Genomic DNA, 18,607 nt, shown 5'->3' with positions numbered 1-18,607 from the left:
TAATTTTTTATGAAGTGAATAATTTTAAAATCATGATATTGTTTTAAGATTTGAGGGATAAAAAAGTAATTTGGTGTTAAAATCCCTCCCCTCCCTTCGTGAACCAAACATATATTTAATTAAAATCCCTCTCATCCCCCCCCTTCATTCTTTTGAACCAAACACATATTTAACAAATGTATCTCCCTTTCCTTTCCCTCCCCTTCTTTAAAATCCCCCCCTCCCCTCCCCACCGTTGAACCAAACGGACCCTAAGTATACTAAAATTGATAAACATAACAAAATTAAAATTAAATTCGAATAAAATGTAATTGGCAAGTAAAGAAAGGTGACGTGAGTAAACAAAAGGCCGAGTCACATAAACCGAAAAGAAAAAGAGATGTTGGTGAATATAAAATATAAAAATGCAAAGTATAATACTCCCTCTGTTTTAAAATGAGTGTCGTTTTAGGTGTTTACACACATATTAAGAAATGCAATGATTAAGAGAAAGAGAATGGTTATTTTACCAAATTATCCTTATTAACTATTGGTTAGTTTTAAAAGTAATACTTTGGAAGTAGTGTGCAGAGTATTAATTGGAGGGTACAATTGAAAAGAAAAAGTTATTATTGCATTGGAAACTGAAAGCGACACTCATTTTGAAACAATTTTTTTTTGCTAAAGCAACACTCATTTTGAAACGGAGGGAGTATGTAAGAAAGCTACAAAAGCTGCACATTAAATAGTAAAGAGGCAATCAATGTTTCATATAGGAGCAACAACGGAAATGCAAAGTAGAGGATAATTTGGGAATTTACATACGAAATCAAGGATAATATTAAAAATGTAACAAAACTCTAAAGAGTGTATCTCTTCTCCTTTCTCCTTTAAAAAACCCCAATTTTGAGGAGAGCAAAAAAAACCCTGATTTCTCAGTTTCTTACGCCTCCTCTCCCCTTCTTAAAATTGATTCAAACATATATAATTAAAAATATTCTATCACCTATTCTATCCTCCCCTCCATCTACCCCAAACCAAACAGACCCTCATAGAAGGGAGGAAATTGTAATTTACTCCAAAAACAAAAAAAGAGAAAATAAAATATGAAAAGAAATTGATAAACAAAATGGAAAATGGACATTATAAGTTAAAATTCATTTGCTTATTATTGAGTTTATTCTCTTGTGTGAAGTCTCACATAACATACAAATCATTATTTAATATTGTTGTGAGCCTCAAACTCTATTATAGGCAAGCAGGGCTCTTGTTAACACAACAAGGACAATTTTTCCATCTACAATGATTATAGCAAATGAAAAATTCACAATGGTCCTTGCACTTCAACTTACACTCATGACAATATTGTTCGGTGCTTTCTTTAGTACCAATATCCAGAGATTGAGTTGCGTCACACACTTGAGTCAGAACTAGCATAATCACTAAAATCATCGTCATCATGGTGATACCTTTCTTCAGCTTGTTCATCGTCATAGCTCTTCTCAATGTTTATATTTCCTAGCTATCTATTCAATGTTTTCATATAACTTATTTATAGCCATAAATTAATAAATGACATTTATTATTAATGGGTATGATTTGACTCAATGTTGTCATATATCTTTTCAATGTTTATATTTCCTAGATTTATTCAATGTTTATATTTCCTTGGGTCAATATTTATATTTCCTATAACTCAATGTTTGACTCAATAAATATGTATATATTGATATAAAACTAAAGAAATACTCCATCCGTTTCAAAATACATGTCCAAGTCAACCACTTCACATATGCCAATGCACAATTTTGACCGTTAATATCTTTAATTATCTAAAGTAAAAAATTATAAAAATTTAATATTTTGAAAATATTTGTCGATACAAATCAAACAACATATTACATGATAATATTTGTATTTATACATTAGTTAAAAAGTATGGTCAAAGTAAGTCAAGTGAATAATGCACATTGCAAAAATTAGACATGTATTTTGAAACGAAGGGAGTAGAACTCAATTTCAAGCAAATATTTTGTATCCAACATAATACATTTAAAACTTTTTTATAACTAGACCGCCGACCTATGTGACGCACGGGTCTTATTTGCTACTATATGTTACAATAAATAAATATTTATTCAAAAGCATATCAACACTAAAAACAGTATATAACAATTGAAAAAAAATATACATTATCTATATTAGCCAAATTCAAAGAGACTTTTAAAAAAATAGAATATGTTTCAAACTCACATACGATTAGGGGTGGGAATAGGCTAGACCGAGCTAGGCTTTGCAAGGTCTGAGCCTGGTCTGCCAAATTTTATGAAGGCCTAAGCCTGACTTGCGGCCTCTCATATGCTTATTTTTTAGGCCTGAGCTTGGTCTTTTGAAAGCCTGATACGGCCTGCTAGCCTTTTTAAAAGCCTATTTCATATGGACATGTTTAAATAAGCAATGTAATTTAAGTTTAAATAGACTAACGATCTAATATATCAAATAGATTAAACTCTATTTTGATAATCAACATGACTTTTTAGGGAATTTGACTATATAGTGTATCATATTTCAATTCTACTTTATAATAATACATTTAAATATGCAAAAATATTAATGTATACTAATAAGCTTAAATGACTGAAAAAGTTACAAATTTTTATTTTAATTCAAAGTACAAAATATAATATAATACTCCATCCGTTTCAAAATGAGTGTCGCTTTAGCCAATTGCACACATATTAAGGAATGGAATAAAGTAGTCAAATGTTATAACAATTTTACTAAAATAACCATACTTTATGAGAATAAGACAAACTTAAAGTTGTATTGAAAATTGTGTGAGAGAGAAAAGTTGGAGTATTTATTGAAGGTAAAGTTGGAAGAAAAAAAATTAAAGTTGTATTGAAAATGTAAAGTGACATTCATTTTAAAACAATTTTTTTAGCTAAAGTGACACTCATTTTAAAACGGAGGGAGTAATAAATAATACTATTCATATTTACTTAAATAGGCCAGCCTAATAGGCTAAAAGGCTTTTTGAGTATGTTTCTGAAACTTATGCATTTATTATTGGGTTAATTATGTTCTTGGTCCCTACAAAATTGCGACCTTGTAAGTTTAGTCCTTACTTTATTTTAATAGCATTTTTAATCCCTACAAAAAAAAATTTACTTATAATTTTAGTCCCTGCTAAAATAAATTTTGTTTAATTATCCTTAAACTCTTAAATTTTTTAACGATTCTTTTTATACAAGTTTAGAACACTATAAAGGTTCATTTATTAAAATCTATAATTTTTTAACATGAAATAAATTAAATATGAATTTTTTAAAACGACAAAAGTTTAAGATATAAGTAACAAAAATATGGAGGTAGAAATCAAATTTTTGCGATATTTTTTTTGGAGAACCTTTTAATAACGTTCTTAACACGCCTGTAAAAAATTGTTGAAAAACTTAAGAGTTTAAGCATAAATTAAACAAATTTGGATTGAGTAAGGACTAATATTGAATGCAGAAATTTTTTGTAGGGATTAAAAATGCTATTAAAATTAAGTAAAGACTAAACTTACAAGGTCGCAATTTTGTAGGGACCAAAAACATAATTAACCCTTTATTATTCTCGTGATTTAATCTCCCTGACATTATTCTTTAAAGGGTTAATTAAGTAAATGGTCCCTATAAATATGCAGAATTTTGTTTTTAGTCCCTACAAAATAAAATCACACTTTTTAGTCCCTATAAAATTCTCCATCAACATTTTTAGTCCCTATAAAATTTTCCAACAACATTTTTAGTCTTTATAAAATTTTTCCATCAGCATTTTTAGTCCCTAAAATGCTTAAGAAAAATGTCACATGGACTAAAAAGTGTGATTTTATTTTGTAGGGACTAAAAACAAAACTGTGAATATTTATAGGGACTAAAAACTTAATTAACCCTTCTTTAAATTACTCAGTTGTTGCACATTCCAGTAAAAATGTTGTTGAAGAAGTTCCAGCAGATATGGAAGCCTTGGTGTTAGATAAAAGATGCGAACTCAGAAACTGTCTCAGAGGTTGATGATCAACTTGCGGAAGCTTTTCGCAGTGGCATGCCCATATCATCTGCTGATCTTGGAGGTTTGGCAATACTTTCTTTTTTCTTTCTTCGGAATTTTGTATCTTCACTGTTTGATTTGATTTACATTTGGTGATGTGTGCCATATGCGTTCTACTTAGTACTTCCTACAATTAGTTTATAAGCATATGACCAAGTCTTAGCGGCTCGGTCCTTTGTGGCCAGCTCAATTCTATTTTCAGACCCTTTTAATTTTCCTTGTTCTATATTTAGTCATATCTTGACTTTTCTTCTATTTTTTGGTTTTGTTATACTTCTGGTTTTATAACTGATTATTATCAAGTATACCTCAGTCCTTAGATCAATTATAGGCTCCGTTTGTTTAAGCTTTTTTTCCAAAAAAATCTATTTTTTTCCTTAAAAAAATCACTTTTTTCATTTTTAAGTGTTTGTTTAGGATTTTTAGAAAAATCATTTTATCAAAAAAATCTATTTTGATCCTAAAATGAAAAGCTATTAGGATTAGCTTTTCTCAAAATCTATTTTTTTCAACAACAAGGAGATAACACATGTACATGTTAAAACTCATTTTTTTAAAAAAATAGATTTTTATGGGTAGTAGGCAAACGAAAATAGTTTTAGATTTTTTTAAAAATCTCTAAAAAAAATCTCTAGATTCTTTTAACCCAAAATCTATTTTTTTTGAAGCTGAAACAAACGCACCCATAATTGTTTCTTTAAGCTATGGTTTTTTCCCTTCATCAATGTTTTATTCCATGAGATTTTTCTTGGTAAGGTTTTTAACGAGATGTAGTGTTTTTAACACCTTGTGTGCTGTCTTGGATATTGGCATGGTCCCCTAAGTTTGTACTTTTTTATTTTCTTTGTTAATACTTTTTTTAGAATCTTGGTAAATGAAATAGTTAGTTATGGGGTGTCAACCTAGTTGTGATGTAATAACTTTCACTTGATGCTTTTGCACTCTATTGCTTTATAAAAAAAAAAAAAACTATGAATTTTGCAAGTCAATGATGAACCGATTGTAAGTTTTTTGTATTGCTTTTGGTGTTCTGTTGAGATATTTCTTTGCTAAGATATATTCACGGGTGCTACAAATTTATATATAAAGTGCCCCCACTATTCAAAATTATTGGATCCGTCACTGGGATGAATTGGAAATAAAGTTAAGCCAATCAAAATATCACAATGTGCATTATCGCATTTTTTATAATGTTAAATCCTGCATCCGATGTAGCATTTTTCAATTTATAATGGCCTTATCTTTGACGTGCCTCATTTTTTCAGCCGAAAAATAATAAAATTGTAAAATCAAACATATTTGGATTCATGTTGAACATGTGCAGGACACATATGTAGTCGTTATGTAGTCACGTAGGCTGAGGATGGCATGTATTTGACATGCAGACGTGGAACCAAGGGCTCCTCTTCCTGTCATGAATGCAAAAGATAAATACATTGAATTGCATGTTAAAGAATTGAGTAATAAAAGTTGGAGGGTGTCACTTATATGTCTGATTTTATTTCTAGTGTTATATTCTAAACTGAATTACAGTGTGCTTTTCATGCACAATAGGCTAGAGATGTGCAGCTTTCACGGACGCCTTCATGTAAGGAGAAAGCTCTCCACTCATAGATAGCTTGGACTGCAAGTTACCAAAATAGCTACCGTAACTGCATTGCTTTGCCAGATTAGTCACTTACTTCCGCGCCATTATGAATTGTATATAGCTGATGTTTTAATGTCAGCGTGTTCACTTTAGTTTATCATGCTCCTCTCTTCTTGGTACAAAACCTTATGTATTTGTTCGTGGTAATCTAGAGGGGATTGAGCTGCTATGTTATGCAGAAAATAAGAACAAGCAGTAATAATTTGGGGCTGAATAATGCTTCTTGATTTCTCTAGTTTTCTTTCTTGTTTTTCCTTACATATCAGATGGTGGATAGCTGTCATTTATAGTGAATGATAGAGCTTTCTAAAAAACATAAATTATATGGTCAATGAACTTAAATTTGCTTAGGTACACGGTTCTACAATACCATGTTTCTAATACAAACATTTATTATATAGCTCAGTACTCAACTTATATGTGTCAGTTTCAAATGACTATTGTCATTTTTTCTATCAACCAAAAAAGAAAAAGAAATAGCTAAATCACATATACTACCCAGTATGATATACATTTCATGAAAATGAATGTGTTTGATAACAAACTGAAAGATTCTAAGAACCTCGTATATTCTAAATCTAGCTTTTAAGTCTAGTAAGAAGTAAGGCTTAAATATGTTATTCGTCCCTGCAAATAGGGGTCGCTTAAAATTTCATCCCTGCAATCGCTAATCCTTTTTTTTTGCCCCTGCAAAGTTTAATCAGTTAAAAATTCGTCCCTTGACCAACTTAATCACTGCCACGTCATCTGATTACTGACGTGGCACTGTTAAACTGTGTTCTATTAAAAAAAATGACTTGAAGGGACAATTTTACCCCTCAATAAGTCAGCTAGCTCTTCTTCCTCCCTTCACTCTTTTTCGCCGCCGATTACAATCCTGCCGGCGGTAACATCCTCTTCTACCTCCTTCCACCTCTCCTCTCCATCCTTTCACCGCCACAGTCGCCAGGTTTTGTTTCCAATCAACCAAATTTGTTCAAAAACACAAATCACACCAAAATCAAACAAATTCATCAAGGAACGGCGTCAGGTTTGCATCGCCGTCTTCCCCAAATCGTTTTCCCAGTTCTCTCTCCACCACCACCACCACCACCACCAACCTCCCTCTAACCTCCTTCCTCCTCTTCCAATCCAGATTAAAAAAAACAGTGTTTGTTTGATAAAAGAAACAAAATCCTAGAAAGCCATACCCTATTTTGCAACGCGCACGCAATCTCTTCTCGGCCGTGCCGGCGACCTTTCATACGGTGCTGAATTTGTTACTCACGTTCACACCCTTTGCCGCCGCCGCCACAATCGTTTTCGATTTCAGATCTCCTTTTCAAACCAAGCCACAGTGGTCGATGTTGTGCGCTTGTGTTGTTCATGTTCCTCTGATTTTCTGGTTTTTTTGTTGTTTGTTGCTAATTCCATGAAGCTTCTGATTTTTCTTTAAAATCAATTCAAGAAAAATCAATGAAGAAACTGTTCGATTCAATCGATTTACAGAAGTTTATATATGGAGTCATCTTCATGTTGGTACTTGTTTTGAGAAGACATGGATTAGATGAATCCGCCATTGTTGAAGATGAATGAGTTTGGGGAAAGTGGAAATTTATTGAAGAGGGTTAAGATATTGTAATGGTGGTTCTGTTCTTGAGTGTAGAGAGAGGAGAGGAGGAAGAAGAAGAAAGGGAAAATGAGGAAGAAGACAGGGGTATTTTTGTCTTTTCTCACTGGTCTGAGAAGAGGATGGGTAAACAGATGACGTGGCCTTGATTAAGTTGGTCAAGGGACGAATTTTTAACTGATTAAACTTTGCAGGGGCAAAAAAAAAAGGATTAGCGATTGCAGGGATGAAATTTTAAGCGACCCCTATTTGCAGGGACGAATAACATATTTAAGCCAAGAAGTAATTATATAACTGATATCATTTAAGTAAAAGGAGATATAAAAAAATCCAAGAGAACCACCATTTCAGTGAGGTGCCTTGTTGTCATAGGATATCATGTGTGCGTGAGAATCTTCAATGGCAATAAGATATTTAGCTCCTTGACCTTCATCCTTGACCACTACAATACATTAATGATTTTAGTAAGAATTTGAAAATTGCTACTAAATCACAATAAATGTTACCTCTCCTCTTTAGCAACATTTGTTCAAATGTTATATAAAGTTCATGTTACTAAAATACTGACATATTTGGGTAACATTTATCTAGAAGCGTTATTAAAATTGTGTTATTAAAGGCCAAAATTGTAGTAGCGTACAGTTAGGCATAGTTAGTGACAACAAAAAATGTTACCAATTTATATTTTTTGTAACATGCAAAAAATGTTACTAAACTATATACATTTGAACATCTGACTTAGCTATAGCTTTCATAGCTTATCCATCCCGTTGCCTATTAAATTGGGAAAAAATCAAACACAAATTTGGCCGGAAACAATACCATGATTCATCATGCATGATCGAATATTAACTGTTCAATCTATAATATCTTTAGACATATTCTATTACCGTTTTTGTGACAAGAGTTTTAACGCACAATCAAACCTTTAATGGTTATAGACTCACCTACGACATTACATGGTTGTGACTAAGACATTAGGGGGTTGTGATCATAGAAGTGGGTTCAGTACGAAGACATTGAACTTAACTATTTTGTTAGAACATCATGAAATTAAGTTAACAATTACAAGCTTTGGCTCTGGTTACTAAGTAGCAAAAGAGAAGGAAATCAAACATGACCTAATCACTCTTTAATCTATTTTTACTTCGCTAGTAGTAAACCAACCATTGTCAAGTGCAACCCCTAAGTTACACATCCTAATTGTAATCGTAGTAGTTGAGTAGAAATTTCACAATCCCTGTGAATAAGAACTTTATAAACTTTACTATTTGAAGACAATTTAGTATACATGCAAAAATGACCATGAATCTGTCTAACTAACCGCCTAATTACTACGACACCTTTTGATAATCAAATAAGCTAACAATTCATTAACCAAGTCTTTGTGAATACAATAAAAAAAAATACTTTGCTGTCGCGTTGCTACATTTAGGCCATCAACTATCTATGGGGTATTATTAGGGGTGAAATGGTTACTGGTCAATGCTACAAACGTGTATGTAGGGTTGGGAATAGGCCATGCTGGCCTACAGGGGCCTACGGTCTGGCCTGTTTAAACCTGGTCTAGCCTGACCTGTTTACAAAAAAAGGCTAGGCTTAGACTTTTGAAAAAGCCTATTTAAGTAAATAGGTCGGGCTTAAGCTATCAAAAAAGCCTACGAAGTCTGATAGACTGACCTATTTATGCTTATTATTAAAATTTATTTTTTATTTATATTAAAATATAATTTATATTAAACATAAAAATCAAGATAAAAACTAAATAATGAACTTTTTAATTAGGCTTTAAGGCTTTATAGTGAAGTAGGCTTTTAAGCCCTTATAGTTATAAACAAGCCTTACAATGGAATAGGCTTTAAGGCCAATTTGGCCTATTTAGAAGTAGATAAAATTGAATATTTAATGACTTTAATATGAGGTAGGCCTATAAATAGACTTCTAGGCCAGGCCATGATTTTAAATAGGCCAGGTCAGGCCAAAAAAATAGGAGATTTACTTTTCCCACCCTATTGTCTTCTCGCGCGCCCTGTTAAAATTCCAAAAATACCCCTGGTCAGGATTTTGTTTTCCGAATCAGATTGTTAGTTACTTCCGGACAATAAATTCCGGACCAGATGTTGTGCGCTTTTTTGCGTCTTTATTTGATGTCAAGGGTCTCTGTTGACCGTTATATGAACCCCACACAAGCTGAAATGCTATTGCAGGGTTCATATGAACGGTCAACAATGACCATGACACCACCGACACCCCTAAAAAACTAAAAACATTTGAAGAAAATTGAAGAAAAGAGGTGAAGTGATTTCCGAAAAATTAAATCCAAACAAAATCGATATGAATATTTTGTGTCTTTCTTTGATGCCAAGGGTCTCTGTTGACCGTTATATGAACCCCACACAAGCTGAAATGCTATTGCAGGGTTCATAGGAATGGTCAACAATGACCATGACACCACGGACACCCCTAAAAAACTAAAAACGTTTGAAGAAAATTGAAGAAAAGAGGTGAAGTGAAGAATGGAGGTATTTGATGAAGATGGAAGCCTATTTATAGCCTTAAACAAGTCTTAGGTCATTAATACAGTCAATGAAAACATGTTAGTGGTTGTAACCGTCCAAACTCAAATTAATGGCTCTCTTTCAAAAGAATAAAATGCTAAAGCGTTCCGGATTTTACATTCCGGAATGTCCTTAGCCCTACAGGAAGTGCCAACTTTTTCCTCGTTCACCATTATCGCATTAATCCGGAAAGGATATTCCGGAAACCAAAGGTGCATTCCGGATTGTATATTCCGGATTGCATCAGTGTCATGGTCGGTGGTCTGCACCACACCTTTTTTGTCGGTGGTCAAGTCAAAAAAACGTGTTTTACCACGTTTTTTGACTGCATTTATGGCTTCCCAACCATTTTTCACCCACCCCTCCCTATAAATAGCCTTCCAAACCCCACCATTTCTCACACCATCTTCTCCCACCCTCTCCTCCTCTTCTTCCTTCTACAACCATGATTTTCCTTCTACAACCATGATTTCTCTTGTATTGTTGTCCTTTTGTAGGGGTGGTTTTTAAAGGGGTTTTTGTTCGAGCCACGTTATCCGGCAACCGATTTCCCCTTTTGTATTTTTTTCTCCACCCGAGCCTATTAGTGCGCCTTGCACGGGTTCGTTGGTTAATAAATTTTTGCCAATTCAAAAAAAAAAAAAATAGATAAGGGCCTCGTTGAAAACTTTCGGGGTTTGTATGAACGGTCAATGAGGATGGAACCGCGCTGCAACGAAGGGCGGTTCATCTGAGGGTCATATTGGTTAGTGTGGTTCTTAGCTTCGCCTGTCTGGGCGTAAGTTTGAGCACCCCACACCTCCCTTAGGGGCATTTGTTTCTTCTTCCCGCCCTCCTCTTCCCTCCTCCTCCGGTTTTCCTCCAATAGCCAAACTACTGGTATGTAATAAATAGATTAGAATCAGGCTCTTAGGAGATTAGAAATAGATGTAGGATCTTATGTAATAAGCTTAAGAAGCTTGAAAATTATTGTAATGTATTGTTCATATATTAATAAAATGAGTTGTTTTTATGTTTGTGTCTTTTTATTTCTGTTTTTTATTTTATTCGCATTTTATTTTACGAATTGTAGAGCTTAAAATTGCAAAAGTTCTGGTAAAATACTATTCCGGATTTTAAAATTGAATCATCTGAAAAATACTAACAATACATTCCGGAATACGAAATCCGGACCAGGGGTAAAATTGGAAAAAAATAGGACGCGCGAGGAAAGACATAGGGTGGGAAAAGTAATACTCAAAAAATAGGCCTATGATAGGCCATAGGCCAGGCTCAGACTTGCAAAAAATTTTATAGGCCAATCTCAGGCCTATCAAAGCCTGGCCTGACCTGGGCTATTCCCACCCCTACGTGTATGGATTAAGTTTGTTTCCCTAAGGGCGGTGAACCTACTCTTAATAGTCTGTGCTCATCATCATGTAGTGTCAAATTGGTCCGGGAAATTAAAGAATAGTTGCAATTTCTTGCGGAGTTCAAAGTGTCTCATGTTTTTAGAGAAGCTAGCCAAGTGGTGGACGATCTTACCAAATTCGGTTTGAACATTGTAGTTAGTTATTTTCATGTTGTTCCTTGTTTCATTTCTGCTGCTGTAATTGTTGACTATGCTTGGATCTTCTTCACAATAGATTTCTGATGGGGTCTTTTTCCCTCCAAGTCATAAAAGAAGAAGAAAAAGAAGCGGATAGTAAGAGAGAAAATAAATCCACCCAACCAGTTTGAGAGACTAATTCAATATAATCAAACTAACAAACTACTTGCCAGATTTATATGAAAAATTTAACATATGAGTAATTTTGGTAATTACTCCCTCCTTATTCTACTAGGCCACTTAAAAAAAATATTTGTTTTTTATATACTATGCCACTTTACAATGCAAATGCATCATTAATGTTTCTCTTTTTATCATACTCTTTTCTATTCCCTTCATTCTTAAATACATGTCGTATTTATATAACGTACATTATTCACTAAAACTTGCTTTGACAACATTTTTTTAAATAATCTATAAATATAAATGTTATATGTAAGATGTTGTTTGATTTACCTCAATGAATATTTTCAACATAAAAAATTTTATAATTTTTTTTAAATAATTAAACATAAGGAAATATTAACTAGTATCCCGGACACTAGTTAAGGAAAACTAATATAGAAATTTTGCATGGAAAAGTGATGAAAAGTAGAATGTTCAACTTATAAAGGTAAAAAAGTTGATGTTTTTAATGAAAAATTTCTATTTTCACTTCCTTAACTAGTGCTTCAGGGGCACTAGTTAACGTAACCCTTAAACATATCAATAGTAAAAGTTGTGTATCGACATATATGAAGTTTTTTTTCTTTTTTTTTTTAACTTCTCAAGTTTATCATTATTTCATTACCCAACCGAACAAGCTTGAACCTAAAACTTTAAGGTTGGGGTATATACCTCTAACCAAGAGACCACAAAGGAGCAGATATCAACATTAACATGTGTAATGTTGTTGACTTCGACATGTATTTATTACTTTTATTTCTTTTAATATCTTTCTATGGTCATTATGATACCAGCCAGTTTTATAAAATCATTCCTAATTTTTTTTTAAGAAAAAATTAATTGTATTTCTTAATATATTATGATACCAGCCAGCTACCATGATGCATCAATGTATGCAGTCGATGTGCTATGCAATTCAATCAACTTGGGAAGACTCTTTAGTCGAGTCTAGAGGGACAGATAAGATATAGTAAAAGTCAAGTCAACAATGGCAACCAAACAAAGCAACAGCTGCGTTGTACATCTTCCGTATGAAAGTAATTGCATGACAAGGAAACTGGGTCCATTCCGCGTGGCTTCAGACCCTTCTAATTCGATCTTCAACAGAAAATATAATGAACTTTTTTTAGAATACAAAATCAATCAATATTGAAAAAACGGATAATTAAAACTCACATTTACTCATAATATATATAAATCAATTATATTTTAGTTTCTTCTGTTTGTTTAAAAATCCAAACACAAACAGAAATATCACATGTTGTAAAGGCAAAAACAAAATTGGTCTCAATCAAGTTATGTGGACGTTTAAACTCAAACAACATACTCCCTCTATCCCAAATTATTTGATCATTTCACACGTATCATGAAAAATGTATAAGTAAAAAAAAGAGAAAATTATCTGACTTCGCTTTTTTATTTTTAACAACTTTTCATTATGGTATAGGTCTATACTATATATTATTATATACTTTACATTTTAAAGTCCATATCAGGTACTCATAGTCATATTCATGTAGCCATCCTATTTGACAAAGATTCCAAATTAAATGTACGGTGGTCAAGATACATTCATAAACAATGTGCTCCACTTCACCGCCTTATCCATCTATAAAACCAAACCTCAATCCTTGAACTAAGCACACATATTAAACATTATCATAGCCCTTTTTTTTCACAATGGCTTCTACTTCTGTCATCATCCATTTCTTCCTCATATCACTAGCCCTTTTCTTAGTTTCTTCTTTATCAGCTTCTCATCCTCCTACTACAAAACCACAATCCTTCATTCTTCCTATCAAGAAAGACCCATCAACCAATCTATTCTACACATCAGTTGGCATAGGAACTCCTAGAACAAATTTCAATCTAGCCATTGATCTTGCTGGAGAGAACTTATGGTATGATTGTGACACTCATTACAATTCATCATCCTACACTCCAATTGCATGTGGCTCAGAAAGATGTTCAGATGTTGCATGTATTGGTTGTAATGGCCCATTCAAACCAGGTTGCACAAACAATACTTGTCCTGCTACTGCAACAAACTCATTAGCCAAATTCATTTTTGGCGGTGGCCTTGGTGAAGATTTCATATTCATTTCTCAACAAAAAGTTTCTGGCTTGCTTTCTAGTTGCATTGACATTGATGGATTTTCATCAACCGCTGAGGATGATTCACCACTCAATGGCTTACCAAAAAACACCAAAGGAATTCTTGGCCTTGCAAGATCAAACCTTTCATTACCAACTCAGCTTGCATTGAAGAACAAGCTTTCACCTAAATTCTCTCTTTGTTTGCCTTCTTCAAACAAACAAGGATTCACTAACTTGCTTGTTGGATCAGTTGTTGGAGACCCTTTTCACGAATTGTCCAAATTTGTTCAAACCACGCCACTCATTATTAATCCTGTCCCAACAGGTGCTATTTCTGTTCAAGGTGCTTCTTCAATTGAATATTTTATTGATGTGAAAGAGGTTAAGATTGATGGCAATGTTTTGAACATAAAGCCTTCTTTGTTGTCTATTGACAAAAAGGGAAACGGTGGAACCAAAATTAGTACAATTAGTCCTTTCACTGAATTGCAAACTTCTGTGTACAAGCCATTTATTCGTGATTTCCTCAAAAAGGCTTCAGATAGAAAACTAAAGAGAGTGGAATCAGTGGCACCATTTGAGGCATGTTTTGACTCATCTAGCATTAAAAATTCTGTACCAAGAGTTGATCTTGTGCTTCAAGGTGGGGTGCAATGGACTATTCATGAAGCCAATTTGATGGTTAGTGTAAAGAAAAATGTAGCATGTCTTGGATTTGTTGATGGAGGGACAGAGCCAAAAATGTCATTTACAAAAACTTCAATTGTTATTGGTGGACATCAATTGGAAGACAATCTCTTGGTGTTTGATCTTGCTTCTTCCAAATTGAGCTTCAGTTCCTCACTTTTGGTCCATAATGCAAGTTGTTCCTAAATCCTACTCTTAAAGCAATGACATAGGTTTATTAAGCATTTAGCTTATATTATTCGGATTGTATGTTGCAGCTTAGATTTCTCGTTTTTCTTTTGTTTGCTTTGTTGTTTCGATCTGCATTTTGTTGGACACAACATATACGACGTAATCCTTGATATGATAATTGTGTTTTGCACCGTGAGGAAATATATACAATTATTGTTAGGAATGTAAATTTGATCCACCAAATTTATATTCATCTAATCCATCTACCACAAAATTAATCAAATCTATCCACCAAACAATTTTTTTAATGGATTGGTTACAATCCATCCAACTTATTTTAAACATCGAATTGATTAATTCAAATATTAATATAAATCTAATGGATAAAAAATCATAATAGTAAAAAACAAAAAAAAAATATAAATATTAAAAATTAATTAAGAAATAAGAAATTGGAAAAATCTCAAAATAAAAAATATAAAGTTATACATATTTAATAGGGGTGACAAAATTAATAGTTTGGATGGATAAAATTATTTTTTCTTGACTGGGCCAAACACAGAATTTTTAATCAAGCCCATTTGGGAAAAAATGATAATTAGTCCAAAAGCCCAAATCAGTTTGATTATAATTATATTTAAAAATTTAATTTTAATTATTAAATATATATAGGGGTTTGCTAGAACACATCCACTAATTTTTATGTGGGAGTGTTTTAGCAAAGCTACACCTTAGGGTGTAATTAACCACTTTTTAGTTATTTACTTGCTAAAACACTCCCACATAAAAACTAGTGGGTGTGTTATAGCAAATGTCTATAGGATTTGCTAGAACACACCCACTTGTTATTGTTAGAAGGTGTGTTATAGCAACATACACCTTAGGGTGTATTTAACCACTTTTTAGTTATTTACTTGCTAAAACACTCCCACATAAAAACTAGTGGGTGTGTTCTAGCAAACCCCATATATATATATATATATATATGAGGGCATATCAAGTGAGAGGACTTTTATTGTGAGAGATGAGAGGGTTAAATAATAACCCTTGGATCAATCTTTAAGGTGATATCTAATTTTAATAATAGCAGCTTAGTTTTTAGACACCTCCGTCTATTCCTTTTCCCGTCTTCATCCTGTTCTGTGATTTTTGTGGATTATTATCCTCTCCGTCTTCTTGCTCTTCTTTCACAGATTCACACACATATTTTTCTCCAAAATTCATAGACATATTTAACCTACCAAAATTTTCACACAATTTCTTCAATCAAATAAATAAAAGCTTTGAATTCATTCTTCCTGCACAATTACATCTCTGGTTTTGCATATAGAACGTCGGAAAAATCACTGTCACTATCGATGGTTAATTTCTTAAAATTAAATTGATTATAATCAATCCAACTTTCCACTTCTGATTTACATATTCCAATTTGCGAATTCCAATTAAATTGACCTGTTAATTTTGTGATAACTTGCAAACGACGACCGGCGACGGCAAAAGACGGAATGCGACAACAAAGCCATGGGAATCTGTTACATTGGTGGAGATGGAAAGAAAACAAGTATAGAATCGTAGATCTGAATCCACATGGATGAAAGTTTTGTTTTTTTACATGGAACCGTATACCTGAATCCATTTCTAATTTTTTTTTCAATAAAGATCAATTCATGGTTTTATGCCTCAAACTTTGATTATATTTCAATAATTTTAAGAAAAATTTGCATATTAATGGTGAGGATAAGAAAAATCTGTATATGTAAATTCAAAGGTTGATTGTAACATTAGAGATGAAAAAGACAGAAGGTGAGTGCGTTGAGGAAAAGAGTTCCTGTGCAGCGCAACTTTAAAAGTTTAACTCAATCTTAGCTGTTGATTTTAATCTAACGGGTATTAATTGCTCCTCTCATCTCTCACAATAACTAGTGCTCTCACTTGATACATGCTATATATATATATATTAATTGGGGTGGTTGACCGGCGGCCAGCGCCGTCTCTAGTATTTTATAGGCTTTAGGTCAAGTTTGAGAAAATGTCTCCTTTATATAATTATATCATAATTTTTTTGGTGATAAATGATGGATAAGACATGCATTAATCATGGTGGTTGACATCCCAGCTATGCAACCGCCCCAAGTTACCATAATACCATAGTATGATGTTTTGAAACCAAGCTATGCTGACACCCCAAAACACTGTGTCAATAAGCTTGATCCTATAGATTATTAATAAAAAAGAATAACAAAACAAACAAAAATTGAAGGGTCGAACCAAACCAAACAAAGCTAAGTAAATGATAGGTAGACATACCAAACCAAGTAACATAATCATTTATCAACTGATTAACTACCTTTAAAATTTCTCAAAGAGCTTCATAATCATTTATCACCATAAAATCTATAATAGTATAAAATACACTTCCCTCAAACCAAGTAACATGAAAACAAACTTTTATCATTTGTCAATATAATATGATACGTTACTTATAAAAAATCACACAAGACCAAATTTAGTGTCGCATGCATGAAACTTTCATGATTACAGTCATATCAAATACAAATTCAGGCCAGCTTCAATTTGAAACAGAAAAAAGCATCCTCAAAATAAAACAAATTTAATCTTTGCAAAGGAGTAAATATTTTGCTTTTTATGTGTTACTTATGCGTTTTACGTTATAATTATAAGTTTTGTATTTTGGTCAATGTTGGGGGGTGTGAAAATGAAGGTGTTGGACTTTGAAATTGAAATGTTGCTGAGTTGTAAAATAAAAAGGGTGAAAGGGCTACTGGGCTGAAGTCTAATAAATAGTTGGCTCCTCCATGCGGCTTGTGCTATATATACCGCCTATAAAACAAGTGTTTTTATATATACCTCTACATATTGAAAAATAATAATAATTGAGCCCCCTATGGACATGGGCCCTATGCCGCCGAACCCCCCGCCTATACCTTGAGACGACCCTACTGGTGGCCATTGGAGTTGACCAACACCGATGTCGGAGCTCTGACGGAGGCACCAGATCTCCACCGTAATTTGTTAGAAAACAGTTGGATGATCGCCGTTTGCTGTTGTGGGTTGTTGGAGGCTAGAAATAGTCTATTTATTTTATTGAAGACGGACAGATCCAGAAACTTCCTTTGATGGAGGCTAGAAATTGTATATTTATTTTGACTAAAATATAAAGTCACTCTAAAAGTCTCCTAAGAGTGTTAAATTTAAATGTCTATTTTGTATAAATCTATTTTCAACTTTATCGTTGGAGGAAGGTATTGATAAAAATTTAAAACTTCTTTTCACTATATATATATATATATATATATATATATATATATATATATATATATATATATATATATATATATATATATTGAGAGAGAGAGAGTACATATAGGCATGAGATGTTGGATTGTCTTTGTAACACCCTCCTTTTATTTAATTATTTTTATTAAGTTAGAATCTATTTATGTGATTTATTTTAAATATGTGAGGTGTTGGTATTTTATTAAGTGGCATTATTCTATTATTTATTAGAATATGAGAATTATTAGTGTAAGTAGAATTTGAGGTTAGAATAGAAAGAAGAATAAGTTATTGGGCCTAAATAGATTTAGGAAGAGTGATTAGTATTATAAATAAGAAAGCTTAGATTAGAAATAGTTTTTACTTAAACCGCTTTTTGGAGAAAGAGGAGAACTCAGAGAGAGAGAACCCTAGGAACGAAGAACGCTGCTTTTGATTCCAGAAAAATAATCTAAGGTAAGGGTGAGACTATCTTTCACTAATATTAGGTCTGTGAATCATTAGATTGCATCTAACATGCTTTAGGATGAGTTTGTAAGGGGAAGTTTTATTCATCATAAGGGTTGTGTACTCATGTGGGTAGTGAAGGGTTCTTTTAATAAATTCTTGTTATATTCATGCTCAAATTTGTTGCTGTAATTATATGTTTGATTATTTATTCTGAATAAATCATTGATTTAAATTTTGTCACGTTAATTTTGAATACGATA

At 32.8% G+C, this 18,607-nt stretch overlaps 1 pseudogene across 1 annotated transcript; it reads left to right on the top strand.

Moving 5' to 3' along the window:
* Positions 1-13,213: 13,213 nt before the first annotated feature.
* On the top strand, positions 13,214-14,778 carry LOC146944528 (putative aspartic proteinase GIP2 pseudogene; annotated as a pseudogene). The gene has a single exon (XR_015025958.1). The product of XR_015025958.1 is annotated as a putative aspartic proteinase GIP2 pseudogene (transcript).
* Positions 14,779-18,607: the final 3,829 nt, after the last annotated feature.

This window comes from Medicago sativa, chromosome 2 (genome assembly GCF_051527215.1).
Source record: "Medicago sativa cultivar Bolivia chromosome 2, Bolivia_mono, whole genome shotgun sequence".
In the NCBI taxonomy this organism is placed as follows: domain Eukaryota; kingdom Viridiplantae; phylum Streptophyta; class Magnoliopsida; order Fabales; family Fabaceae; genus Medicago; species Medicago sativa.
This window is presented reverse-complemented; position numbering and strand designations above follow the sequence as displayed.